Raw genomic sequence first — 14,406 nt, 5'->3', positions numbered from 1 at the left:
AGTGATCCTGAGCAAACAGCATTTAGACAATTTACGGCTCCCTATGCCCGCGCACTTGAAGATGTCAGAGACTTGATCTCTCCGCGCCCGCCACCATGTTAGATCGCCTCAATGATATTCATGTTACCCTTACAGCTTCCTGGCATAAGCAAGTTCTTGGGATTATACAAACTGCTGCTTCTGTTTCCAGTCCAGATTTCTAGAAATGAAACCCTGCCGCCGTCGCCTCCGCCTCGGGGCCGCGCTCATGGGCGCCGAGCTCGTCTGCGACCTTAGCGGAGCCGCTGCGGCCTCCGCCGCTCCTCAGCCTGGTGCCCGGCCTTCCTTTGCTCTTTAGATGACTAAATAAGGCCTCCAGCATATTTGTCATTTATTTTACTCTAAAATTCAAATGTCACTGAATTAGGAATTCCAAAGTGAAACTAGTTTAAAACTCAAGAAACTGTGTAATGAATGATCACCCCCAGAGGCAACCTCCTAATTCATTCTCTGATTTTGTGCACAGATGTTATTGAGTGTCCAGGGTTCTGTGACAAATCTGAACTCTTGCCACATATGGAGAAAATGTGCACAAGCAACTTCAAAGCTAATTTTGGTAAATGAGGACATATTTTAGAAGTGAATAATCACCACATCAAACTAATTTTAATTTGCACCCTGTTCCCTCATTCTACCCTTCTTCACCAACTGATGCATTGTTTGCTTTTAAAAACTTGGATCATAATTTCACTAGATAGCTTATTTCATTTAATTCTGCTAAGGGCATTATTCCTGTTTGACTTACTATCACAAGTAACAATGAAGAAGAGTTTCAACTGGAATGACTGTACATACTATTAACTCACTTGCCAGGCACTCTCCCCTAAATACTTTACAAGTATTATTTAATATTCACAGCAACCTCAGGAAGTGGATGCTATTATTCTGTCTTGCAGATGAGGAAGCAGTGTCTCAAAGAACTAAATAACTGGTCCAAGGTCACAAAACCAGCAAAATGTGAATGTCTGGATGTGAAATAAATTCTGTTTCACTTCTGAGACTGAACCTCTATGTAGTATCACAGCTTTGAAAACTAAACACATATGAAATTACTGATGCTACCCTTGTTCAGAATACCTTGTCCTTGTTTTTCATGGTTTTGATATCTTCTCTTATGTCTCTGATGATAACTTCTTTAGAGCTGTTATTTCCTTGTATGGTCTCTGTTTCTTCCAGGTTATTATTATTTTTTCTTCTTTAGCCCTGATTTTGCAGCAAGGGCTCTCAGCATAGGTATGATCAAAATCCCCTAGGGAGTTCTAAAAAAATACTGATGCTCGGTCAATCAGAAAATCAAATCCAAACTTCTACTATTAGAGCATGTTGTTTTCAAAAATTTACCAGCTGAGGTGAGTGTTCAGATCAGGGACAATCCTTGGATGTCTATATGACCTTCTTCAACAGTGGAAAATTAAAAGCTGATTGCAAAACTCAGGCCAGAATGGCTTAATTGGGAAGTTCTATTGAATATTCATGCAAGAAATAATCCCAGTTTATACAAAATCTTTCAGAATGTAGAGAATGATAGCTTCATTCAACTTAATATCACCCTGATATCAAAGCTATATAGAATCATTAAAAATTCACACTTAAAGAAGATAGAAATGCACTCATGCATGAATGCATGCATACATATACATATGTACATGTATCAGTATCTCCCAAGAACACAAACCCAAAGATCCTTAAATATTAGAAAACAAGTTCTAGGAATGCAAAGTTTAGTTAACATTTGAAAACCAATATATCTAATTCACCATAGTAACAGAATAAAAGAGAAATAATATCATTTCTATAGATGTAAAAATATTTCAGAAAACCAATATCAATTTTTTAAGTAAAACATTTCATCAAATTAAAAACAAAGTGATTTTCTTCAATCTGATAAAGGTCATATATGAAAACCCTACAGCTAACATTATATTTAATGTTAAAAGTTTAAATACTTACTTCCTAAGATCAGGAACAAAGCAGGGATTCACTGATATTCAGCATTTTACTAGAGAGTATAGCCTTTGCAATTAGGTAAGAAAGAAGATAAAAAGCATAAAGACTGGAAAGGAAGTAAAAATGTCTCTATTCATGGATAACGTATTTATGTAGAATACCTTAGAAGAATTGTAGAAGAATCTGCAAACATCTACTATCTAAAATTGATAATTTATGGAGGTCATAGGCTAGAAGTTACAAACCTCAGTTGTTTTTTAAAAATTAAAAGCTAACTGCAAGTTCTTGGCAGGAAAGTGGATCTGGTTAATGTTTAGTTTCAGTATGAGGTAGTCTGCTTGGTTGCTCATTGGGATGACCCACCATCAGTGTTTTATATCTTTACTCTTGGGCTTGTTAGATTATTCCCCCATCTTCTACCTGGAAGGTAAAATCTTCCACTCTTTGGAAGGTTGGGAATTTCAGCATTTAGTAAGCACAGGTTCACTTAATTGTTCAAATATTACACTCTCAACTCTTCCTGGTGTTCCCAGTTCAAAGGCCTTCCATTGATCCTGTCCAGAGAATAACCTGAGTATTTTGCTATGGCGAGGGAGGAGCTGTCTCTCAGTGATATGGAGTAATGGAGAGGTTCTGGGATACTTCACATTTTTATTTTAAGACCTCTCGGCTGTGACCCACACAGATGAGACAAAGTGGGTTTAAACAGGCTGGCTGCAACATTAAGCAAAGAAGAAGGTGGCAAAAAATCACACAACACAGTAATTTTTAAATAGAGTGTGGGTCTGCTCTATGACCTTAAGGGTCCTGCTTCCACACTGGAAGGCCAGAGGGCCCAAGAGCCCACGATTCCTTTATTATATAGAGGGATTAACAAAAGATTTTCAATAGAATGTTCTTCACCAAATAAGGCAGCAGGTGAGCTGGCCAAGCCCCAATGGGTAATGCCCAGGCCCAGAGCCAGGGGAAAGTAAACTTCTTTGCCAAGCAAGGGTGAAGGCCACATGCATCACTCAATCCAAAGAGTGTGCAATGCCAGAACAGCACCCCCTTGGCTCAAGGCTGAGAGAGGGTGCTTAATAGCTCATGGGTGGCCCCCCACAAAGACCCTCCTTCCTTTACCCTAATTTTAAAAATGCCTATGGCTACAAGTTTCTGAGTCCTTTGAGAAGTTTATTGCAGATCAGGTTAGTTGTCAGTGTTTCCCACTGAGAGCTCAGGATTCAGGCCTGCTAAATTGACTGATGCTCACTTACCTGCTTTCTAGCTTACATTTTATTGCTCTTCTTTTTTTTTTTTTTCTGTTTCCCCCATCCTTTTATTTTTTTTTAAGAAGCCTCATGACTACCTTTTCTTTAATGTGCCAAATAGATAATTCATTTGAAATTTAAGCATCAAGATCATTGGCTGATTTAAAGAAATGATTTACTTTATAAAAACATTACATAAGAGAATGATAATTGACCATCCTTTTGATAAGATGATATGAGAAAGATTTTGGAAGATGATATGAGAAAGATTTCCAAGATCTATGCAATGTGATACAACAAGTCAAAGTGAATGAGAACTGTAGAGCAAAGCGAGAACATAGGTAGGAAAATAAAATGCACAAGGATGTTCAATATCCATGTAATAAAGTCCTCCTCCTTGTTAAGCATAAGTTAAACACACATTATTCTGTTTCTGCAGGCATCTGACAGTTAAAAATGTGATCAGTTTTCATAATAAAATTCAGTGACTTAGTTCGTTTAAAATTCTATCAAGTTCTCCCATGGATCTCCATGAGGAGAACTTTGCTGACAAATATTGCAGAAAACATCCTAATTAAAAACAAAACAAAACAAACCCCCCCCCCCCAAAAAAAAAAAAACCAAAACAACAACAACAACAAAAAACAACTTTGAGTTCTACTGGACTAATTCTTTTACATCTTTCTGATACTCCAACTGTATAAACATAAGGCATGATTTATTGAGAGCTGGTTTGAAAATATGCAAATTTTTCGTTCAGTGTGAAGTCCACTAACGTTTGCAGTTTACAAAATCCTTTCATAAACACTCTCTTCCAAGACAATTTTCAGGCATATTTTGTAATCATTTTCATTTAAATTCAGAGAGTCATACCTGCTAAAGAACTGACCCAAGATTTTCTAACCAGGAAATGGAGAAACCAATTTGAGAGAAAGATTTCTCAATTCTAAATCTTATCATCTTAACAATATACCTATCTTACTATTTTGCCACATCTCAATGACTAAGAAAATGCTACCACATATGGTTAATAAAAAACAAAACCCTTTTACATTGAGTTACAAAATACAAATTGCAAAGGGCATAAAGTCCACTAATATGAAGTGTAGGAATCTCTGAGATTTCACATAGATATGTCTGTGTAATAATCATCCAAGTCAAGATACTTAATATTTTAAATATTGCTGAAGTTTTCTTTGTGCCTCTTATTGGTTTACACTTATATGTAGTGATGACCTTCTTATAGAGGTAATAAAACTATGGCTTATGTTATTATTGATTAGCTTTATCAGTTCTTGAACATTCCATCAAATAACTCATTTTGTATTTTTTTGTGTGTTCTGACTTCTTTTGTTCAGTATAATATCTTTGAGATTCATCTATAATATGTGTATCAGTAGTTGGTTCCTGTTTTTTTTTAAAAAAAACACTTTATTGACATCTATTTCATATTCCATAAAATTTACACGTTAAAGTACTGTTTAGAAGTTTCTATTATACTCAGAGTTGTGCAATTATAGCCAAGATCTAATTTTAAAACATTTTAACACTCCAAAAGAAATATGAATTAGCAGCCATTCCCCATTCCTGCCTACTCTCCACCTCCAAATCTCCTCCTGCCCAGGCAACCACTAATCTTTCTGCCTCTATGGATTCCTATTCAAACATTGCACATAATGGAATTATACAATATGTGGTCCGCTATGACTGGCTTCTTTCATTTAGCATCATGCTTTCAAGGTTCATCTTTATTGTCATGTATATCAATGTTTCATTCTCTTTTTTTAGTGCTGAATAACATTCCACTTTATGATGTAGCATGTTTATGCATTCATCACTTGATGGACATTTGGGTTGTTTCCACTTTTTAGCTATTCTGAAAAAATGTTGCTATGAACATTCTTGTGCAAATTTTTGTGTAGACATATGTTCTCATTTCTCTAGGGTATAGATGTAGGAGTAAAATTGCTCAGTCATTATCTACATTTAACATTTTGAGGAAATGCCAAAATGTTTCCTATGGTGGCTGCACCATTGTATAGTCCCATGAGCAATGTATGAGATATATATATATATATATATATATATATATATATATATATATATATACACAGATGGACACAATACTTTTATTTTTATGTGGTGCTGAGGATCGAACCCAGTGCCTTCTACACATGAGGCAAGCACCCTACCACTGACCTAGAACCCCAGCCCTGTATGAGGATTTTAACTTTTCCATATCCTCATCAACACTATCTGTTGTCCATAATTTTGATCATAGTCATCAAAGTGGGTATGGGTTATGATTTATATTTCCCTAATGATTAATGATGCTCAACATCTCTCCATGTGTTTATTACCCAATTAAAAAAAAATCTCCTTTGGAGAAATACTTCAGTGATTTGGCTATTTTAAAAACTGGGTTATTTGTTTTTCTATCATGGGGTTGTAAGTTTCTTTATTTATTCTGGATTTGAGACTCTTTTGGGCACAGGGTGAGTATCTACTATCTGAAATGCACAGGACCTTAAGCATTTTGGGCTTAAGAATTTGGGGAATTATGTAATATTTGCGTATATTTAATGAGATAGCAAGGGGATGGGGCACAAGTCTAAACACAAAATACCTTGAGGGTAATTTTATACAGTATTTTTAGTATGCTGGTGTTTTGACTGTGACTCATCACATGAGGTCAGGTGTGGAATTTACCACTTGTGGCATCATGCTGGTGCTCAAAGGTTTTGGATTTTGGAGCATTTTGGATTAGGGGATGCTCCACTCATATGTGATTGACAAATATTTTCTCCTATTAAGTGGGTCATCTCTTTACTTTCTTGATAATCTTTAGTGTACAAAGATTTCAATCCAATTTGACTATTTTAAAGTCCGATTTTAGCAGTCACTAGAATTAGTCTATTTTTTTCTTTTGCTGCTGTGCTTTGGGTGTTATATCTAAGAAACACTTGCTTCATTCCAGGTCACAAAGCTTCACTTCAATATTTTACTCTAGGAATTTTACAGTTTTTCTAGGAGTTTTGCAAGTTGTTAAATTAGGTATGAGATCCATTTTTAGTTTTGGGTGTAAATTGTGAAGTAGAGGTCCAGATTTTCTTTTGCACATATGTATGAAATTTTCTATATAGTACTTATTGGAAAGATAGCTCTTTTCTTATTGTCTCGGCACCCTTATGGAAAGTCAATGGATCATAAATATCACTTATCTTTGGAATTTAAATTCGATTCCATGGATTTTTATGTCTTTTTTAAGTAATTATTTTTAGTTCTATGTAACATTAGGTTACATCTTGACATAATCACAAAAGCATAGAATTTAATTTGCTCTAATTTGGTCCTCAGCACATTCCATTTTCTCCTTCTCTCTCCCTCTGTTCCCCTTCCTCTGTTCTACTGATCTGTTTATAATTTATTTATAGTTTTTAAAATTAATGTCTTGTGGATATACTTGGTGTTTTATGTCATTTTTATAATGCCAGGACCACACGGTGTTGATTACTATAGCTTTGTGCTAGTATAAAATGTGAGTCTGTCAACTTTGATTCTCTTGAAGATTGTTTTAGTTATTCTTGATCCTTTGTCTTTCCATATAAATTTTAAGATCTGATTGTTAGTGATTTTAATAAAGCAGCTGGAATTTTGATAGGGTTACATGGACTCTACAGACTAGTTGGGGAGATGTTTCCTTCTTAACAATGTTAGGTCTTCTGATGTCTGAACATGGGGTGTCTTTGTATGTATTTGGATCTTCTTTAATTTCTTTAACAATGTTTTGTGGTTTTTACTGTAGTCTTGCAGTTCTTTGGTTAAATTGGTCCCAGGTATTTAATTTTATTACTTTGGGGATTGTTTTCTTAATTTCACTTTTGGATGTTTCACTGGTATTGTAGGAGAGTCCTATGTTTAAAAATAATTATTTTGTGAATGAGGAAAAATGGAAAGCATTTCCTTTAAAATCTAGAACAAGACAAAGATGTCCACTCTCAGCACTCCAATTCAACATAGTACTAGAAATTCTAGCCAGAGTAATTAGGTAAGAAAAGGAAATAAAAAATATAAAATAGGAAAGGAAGAAGTCAAATTTTCACTGTCATTAATCAAAGAACGGGGATAGGTTTAACTTTTTTTTTCTTGAACAAAATCCCGACATACTTGGGGAAAAATCAAATAGATTTTCTAAATTCTTTTTAAATGGAAAGATAAAGAAAAAAAATCACTGAGATTTCATCTCATTCCAGTCAGAATAGCAATTATCAATAATACAAGCAACAATAAATGTTGGTGAGGATGTGGAGGAAAAGGTACACTCATACATTGCTGGTGGGACTGCAAATCGGTGCCATCATTATGGAAAGCAGTTCAGAGATTCCTTGGAAAACTTGGAATGGAACCACCATTTGACACAGCTATCCATCCCGTTCTTCAGTTTATAACCCAAGGGCTTGAAATCAACATACTATATAGTAAGACAGCCACATCAATGTTTATAGAAGCTCAACTCACAATAACTAAAGCATGGAACCAAACCTAGGTGTCCCTCAACAGATGAATGGATAAAGAAAATGTAATATATATACACAATGGAATATTATTCAGCCATAAAGAAGAATGAAAATATGACATTTGCCTGTAAATGGATGGAGCTGGAGAATATCATGCTAAGTGAAATAAGCCAGTCTCCAAAAAAACCAAAGGCTGAATATTTTCTCTGATGAAATGAATGAAGGGAAGGGAGTGTGAATGAGAATAGGAAAGATAGTAGAATGAATCAGACATTACTATGTACATATACAATTACATGATCAATGTAATTCTATATTATGTAAAACCAGAAGAATGAGAATTGATACTCCATATATGTATAATATGTGAAACTACATTCTATTATCATGTATGACTAATAAGAAAAAATAAAAAAAATGCTGAAGGCATCACAATAACTTACATCAAATTATACTACAGAGCTATAGTAAAAAAATCAGCATGGTACTGGCATAAAAACAGACACATAAATCAATGGAACAGAATAGAAGATACAGAGACAAACCCACACAGATGCAGTTATCTGATCCTTGACAAAGATGCCGAGAACATGTGTTGGAGAAAAACAGCCTTTTAAGTAAATGGTGCTGGGATAACTGGTTATACATATTATACATATGTAGAAGAATGAGACTAGATCTTTATCTCTCACCCTGTACAAAATTAAACTCAAAATGGACCAAAGACCTAGGAATTAGATCATAACTATGCAACTCCTAAAAGAGAGCATAAGGTCCACACTCCAGCATATAGACCCAGGCAATGACTTTCTCAATAGGACCCCTGAAGCTCAAGAAATAATGCCAAGAGTTAATAAATGGAATTATATAAAATTAAAAAGCTTCTGCATAGCCAAGAAAACAATTAGGAATGTGAAAGATCTACAGAATGGGAAAGAATCTTTCCTAGCTACTTTTCTGACAGAGGAATAATGTCCAGGATATATATAAACTAAAAAAAAAAAATACCCCAAACAAAATGAGCCCAGTTGATAAATGAGAAAATGAAATAAACAGACACTTCTAAAGAGAAGAAATACAAATGGCCAAGAAATATATGAGAAAATGTTCAACATCATTAGCAATTAGGGGAGTGCAAATCAAAACTACACAGAGATTTCATGTCACCCCAGTCAGAATGGCCGTCCTCAAGGTATGAAATTGGTAGTAGAGTAAAATTAAAGCAAGAATTAGAATAAGAGAGGAATATACCTTTAAAAAGTAAATTCATCTGATTTTTGTTTTTCTAAGAACAACTATAGAAAGTAGAAATGAAAAGAAAAACTTTTTTTTTTTCTGAGTAAGAAACACTGATTCAGTGGGGATTTACAGATATGGTTAAAATAGAGATAACATACCAGTTCCTTCTATCTGCTTAGAGGTCAATCTTTCCTCTATTTTATAGCCATGTAACTCTTGTCTTAAAATGCTATGTAAAAAGTAAAAAAGCTCAGGTGCCTGAGGCAGGAGGATTGCAAGTTCAAAGCCAGCCTTAGCCACTTAGGCCTGAAGCAACTTAGGGAGGCCCTGTCTCAAACTAAAAAAAAAAAAATAATAATAACATGGGCTGAGGATGTGGCTCACTGGTTAAGTGTCCCTGTGTTCAATCCCTGGTACCAAAAAAAAAAAATAGTTTGACTTAAATGTAAAGAAATGGTTAGAGAATTAATCAAGACCTCACTCCCACATTGTACCTCTTATTTGATGAAAGGAATCAGAATAATGTAAAAAAAAAATCTGTCATTAATCAAAGAATGGGGATTGGTTTACCTTTTTTTTTTCTTTGAACAAAATCCCAGCTTATTTGGGGGAAAAAATCAAATACATTTTACAAACTCTTTTTACATGGAAAGATAAAGAAAAAAGTCATGAAAATATGTTTAAACTTTAGTTTAACTAAAAATAGGTAGAACTATACATTTCAACATTGGCAGGATTTCGGCTCCTAATGAGAAATGAAAAGGAAGCCAAATTTGAAGAGAAATTGCTAAGCATATTTAAAGTTTGAGTAATTTATTTTGTGGGCACTTTATAGAACATTTTCATTTAGTATTTTTGGGTATGGATGATGGATTATGAAGTTCTTTCTTTTAAAAGTCAACATAGTTAGCAATCTGGAAGTTTAAATGCTTCTTGAGTTTGAGGGCATTGTTTTTATTAACATCCTTTTAATTCCTATTTTCTTGCTGTCTTTTTTTGACACTTCTTTTTCTAACATTTTCTTTGGTTATTTGAACATCTGTGATTATGAGTTTTTCCCTATGTTGAGTCTATAATTCTGTCACCCTCCTGAATTTCAAACAACTTTTCTCAGCCTTTTATTTCATATAGGACAAGTGAAGATTCCTAGCTTTGAAATTCTGCTTTTGGACCATGACTTCCATTCATCTCTCTCACTGTTACCCTTACAGAACCTGTTCTTTCATTGAAAACCCTCCCCTCCTTTATTTTACACTCTTTTGTTACCTTCCAGGGCTCTGCCACTTCTGCATAAGTCATACCAATTGTTGACCTGGCTAGCAACAAAGAACGGCTATGTCCTTTGGGCTTTCTGGTTTGTGGGCTTTGATACTTCCCAGATTTTTGTTGAACACCAAAATCAGCTCTTTCAGCTGAATCTTTGAGAAACTATTTCCTGGAGGAGGTCACATGATCATTGGGTTGGCCCTGGGAATTCAGGAGGAAGTCACATGACCTTTCAGATGATCTTGTGTACATAGATCCTCATGTTCTCCTCCTCAGTCCCTGGTGTGTACTTTCCCCAAAGAAGGAGGCTGGCCAACTTGCCTCCTCTCTTTCCTACAATCTCTTCACCTACGCCCCTGTTCTTTCCCGTTTATCATTGTCCTCTTTTCCCTCTAGAGAATTCACACAGAGCTGCCTTTGATCCCTTCTGCCCATTTTGAACCCTGCTCCATCACTTACTTTCCTTCTGCGGTCAATTTCTTAAATTCACTTATGCCTTTTTTTCTAAAGAAATTGTTCTTTCTCTAAGCCAGTGACTCTCAGCTGGAGGTGATTTTAACCCTCCAGGAGATATTTGGCAATGTCTAAGGTATTTTGTGTTTTCACAACTGGTCAGAGGCGCTGCTTCTCTTAATCTTTTATTTACACGGCAGGAATCTTGCTCAACATCCCATACTGCACAGGACAGATGCCCATGACAAAAAAAAATATCCAGCCCCAAATGCCAATAGGGCCATGGTAGAAGAACCCCACTCTCAACTCAAGTCCAAATTTTGCTTCTCCGAGAAATTTAAATAATATATTTTCATGATCATACTTACGTCTTTGAGTTCTTCATTCGTCTATCTCTCCCTTTTTCACGTCAACTTCTAGAATGGAAGTTAATATTTGCTGTTTTAATATCCTTAACTTTCCCCTCATATTGCTTAAATACATGATAATGACAAAAATTGCTACCTACAAGAGATGATTAAGGTTATAACAGATTCACCTTTCCCCATGAAGCATTTCACAATGACCTTGAAAGGAAATAAAACACATCTCTCATTCCAATTTGTGATTTGATTTATAGTCACATCAGCCTATGAATTCAAGCATAGCTACTAATTTAAACATTTACTTTTATATGGCGGATGAAGAATTATCCTTGCTGATTTTAATACTTGACAATCCTTGACAGTAGCTTTCTGAAAGTAATATTCTTAAAGATACTTTGAAATCTAATTGTAAAAAATAATTTTCATATTTGTATAAATATAAAATTTGTATACATGTATTTTTTTTAGCAATAATAGAATAAATTTTAAAAGGAGTTGCTAGTACAGTTGAGGCAAATCTGTAGAACCTGTGGGAATGTGGTTCTTCACACCGAGGCTACTATTCCCCTTGAAAACATCAACAGATACTGTGCCTCCATAGAGACTTGCCCAGACATATGCATTCTTTTCTTAGAGTGTTGAATAGGATCTTTTTAACCCATGAAAAATAATGCATTTCTAGTAAAATGGGAAATAATTCTGAATTCTATTAACTTTCTTTTATTGTTCTAAACCACAATCGATGTAATAACTTCTTATTTATTAACCAGTGACACAGGTAGGAAAACAATTTTTGGGTGAAGGTCTGATTAGGTTGGTAGAAGTGTTTTGAGGGCAGAAGTATGAGCTTGGAAGTGTTTGAGGAAAAAGAGTTCAAACTGTAATCCTATAAGTGACACTTACATTAATTGTAGTGTAAGTGTTAAAGTGATAGATTGGGATGATTTTCCTGCATGTATAAAATGATTTGTTTTATAATCATCTAAAAATCTTGACACCCAACCCTTGGTACTCTTTTCAAGAAATTTGCTCGGAAATTGAGAATATCCGTAATGAATAAGAGGCTCTATTATGAATGCCTTTAAGACATAATGCCATAGCTCTCCAAAGAACAAATGATAAACTCTATGGTTGACAATTTCAGTTCTCTCTGAGTAATTTATTTTTAAATATTCAAAATCAAGAAGAGGAAAAAATAGCTAAAGGAACTCAACAGAGTTTTGGTTTGACAGTAATTGGAAACCAGTGATTGGAAGCACTTGGTACACTATGTTCCACAAAGGGCTTTTTCAATTTTATTTATTTATTTTTGGCTGCTTGCTGAGATCTTCACTCTTTCAGTGCTGCTTAAGAAAACACAAGTGTCAAAATGGTGCTGAAGTATTTTCCTAACTGAAGGAAGAAGTTTGGAAAAAACAAGAGGTCCACGTTTAGTTAACCTAAATTTCAAATTTTAGGAAAGAATCCTCTCCTTGGTTAATCTAGGGTCTGCTATTTATTTTCCCGGACAATAGAAGATGACTGTGGAGGTAATTTAATTTATAAGCATGGCTCAAAGAATTTTCTGGTTTATCCTTGTTGTATGTATTGGTTAACATATCTTATCTGGAGTCTTATAAGAATCCTGGTAGGATCTTGCTGGATTTAATTGAAGAGTTTAATGAAGGAACTGTTTATAGACACATGAGCAGCCCAAAAGCAACCAGACAACAGCTGGGTCAAAGGACCCATCAGAGAAAGCTGTTAGTGGAAAATGAAGGCAAGAGCTAGGGAAGAAGTTTTGCCCAATAGAAGCCACAATCCTAGGTAGAAAGACAACCAAGGTCAAAAACTCTGTCTACCAGCAAGCTAGTGGGGGGAGTAAGTGGTCCAACCCCCTTTCTGCTCTTTCCCCTTCCTCTGTCCTGCCCTGGATCACAGGGGCTGACTGCTATAAGTACCTGAGTTCTCTGGCTTCCCAACTGGTTGGGTCATTTAGAATCACTGGTGGGAGATGGGAGGGAAGGGGGAAGGGAGAAGCCTGAGAGTTTTCCTCTCCCTGTCTCCTTCCCAGCTCCAATGCCTACTGGACAGGTCCATCCCAATTTCAGCTAATGCCTGGTGACCTGGTCCCTGGGCTCCAGCATGGTGTCCTTTTCAATTTAGGAATGGAAGAGGGAGCATGTTCTTTCTGTTGTTAATCTCTGGCTTGGTTCTCTGTCCTACCTTTATTCATAGTTGGTCTTCACCTTTGAAACTCATCCATAGCTTTCATTTCCCTATTTAAAAAAACAAACAAACAACTAAACATGGCNTTTTCATTTTATTTCTCTCAGTTGTTGATTTGTAATCTTTAAGTCTATTGTCTAAGGTACATATGTTCATGACTTTCCTATCTTTCGGTATGCTTTTCATTTTTCCAGTGTATAGTGTGGCTCTGTATCTTTTATGCCTTGAGTTCTGTTTTGTGTGATATTAACATACTCAGGTTTATGTTTGATTCATTTTCTGGGTTATTAATCTTGTTGTCAAAAAGGGACTCACTTGTATTTATTTAAAAATTTTTGAAAATTTGCTTTTAGATGTAAATGGTATGAAATAGGGATCCAATTTTATTTATTTACTTTCTTTATGGAGTCAACCATCACTATTTCCCCCCACTGACCTGAAATGTCAGCTATTATATAACAAGTTTCCATATACATGTGGGTACTGGTTCTGGGATCCCAACCCCGGCCCATTTATCTATCTTTGCACCAAATATCCAAGTCTTTCTTGCTCATTTTATAATCACTTTTACTATCAGGTAGAAAAAATTCTACCAAATGTTCTTTGGAAATATATTAGTTCTTTACTCTGACTTACAAGTATTAGAAAATTTGTCAAAATATAGAAAACTTTGTTCTTTTTTTTTTAAATGTATAGAACAAACATCTTGATACTTTGAGGTCTTTTATTCACAAACATGTCCATTCTCCTTACTTATATGTATATATATATATATTTTTTAATTTATTCTGATTTGTTACACATGATGGCAGAATGCAATTCATTTCATATTATACATATAGAACAAAAATTTTCAAGAAACTGATTGTACACAGAATATTTTCACACCATTCATGTCTTGTACATGTTCTTAGGGTAATGATGTCTAACTCATTCCACCATCATTCCTACCCCCTTGTCCCCTCCCTCCTCCAACCTCTCCTTTGCCCTATCTAAAGTTCCTCCATTCCTCCCATGCTCCTCCACATGGCCATTATGTGTCTGTGTCCTCATATCAAAGAAAACATTTGGCCTTTGGTTTTTTGGGATTGGCTTGCTTTACTTAGCATTATTATATTCTCC

The sequence above is a fragment of the Marmota marmota genome, unplaced genomic scaffold (genome assembly GCF_001458135.2).
Source record: "Marmota marmota marmota unplaced genomic scaffold, marMar, whole genome shotgun sequence".
In the NCBI taxonomy this organism is placed as follows: domain Eukaryota; kingdom Metazoa; phylum Chordata; class Mammalia; order Rodentia; family Sciuridae; genus Marmota; species Marmota marmota.
This window is presented reverse-complemented; position numbering follows the sequence as displayed.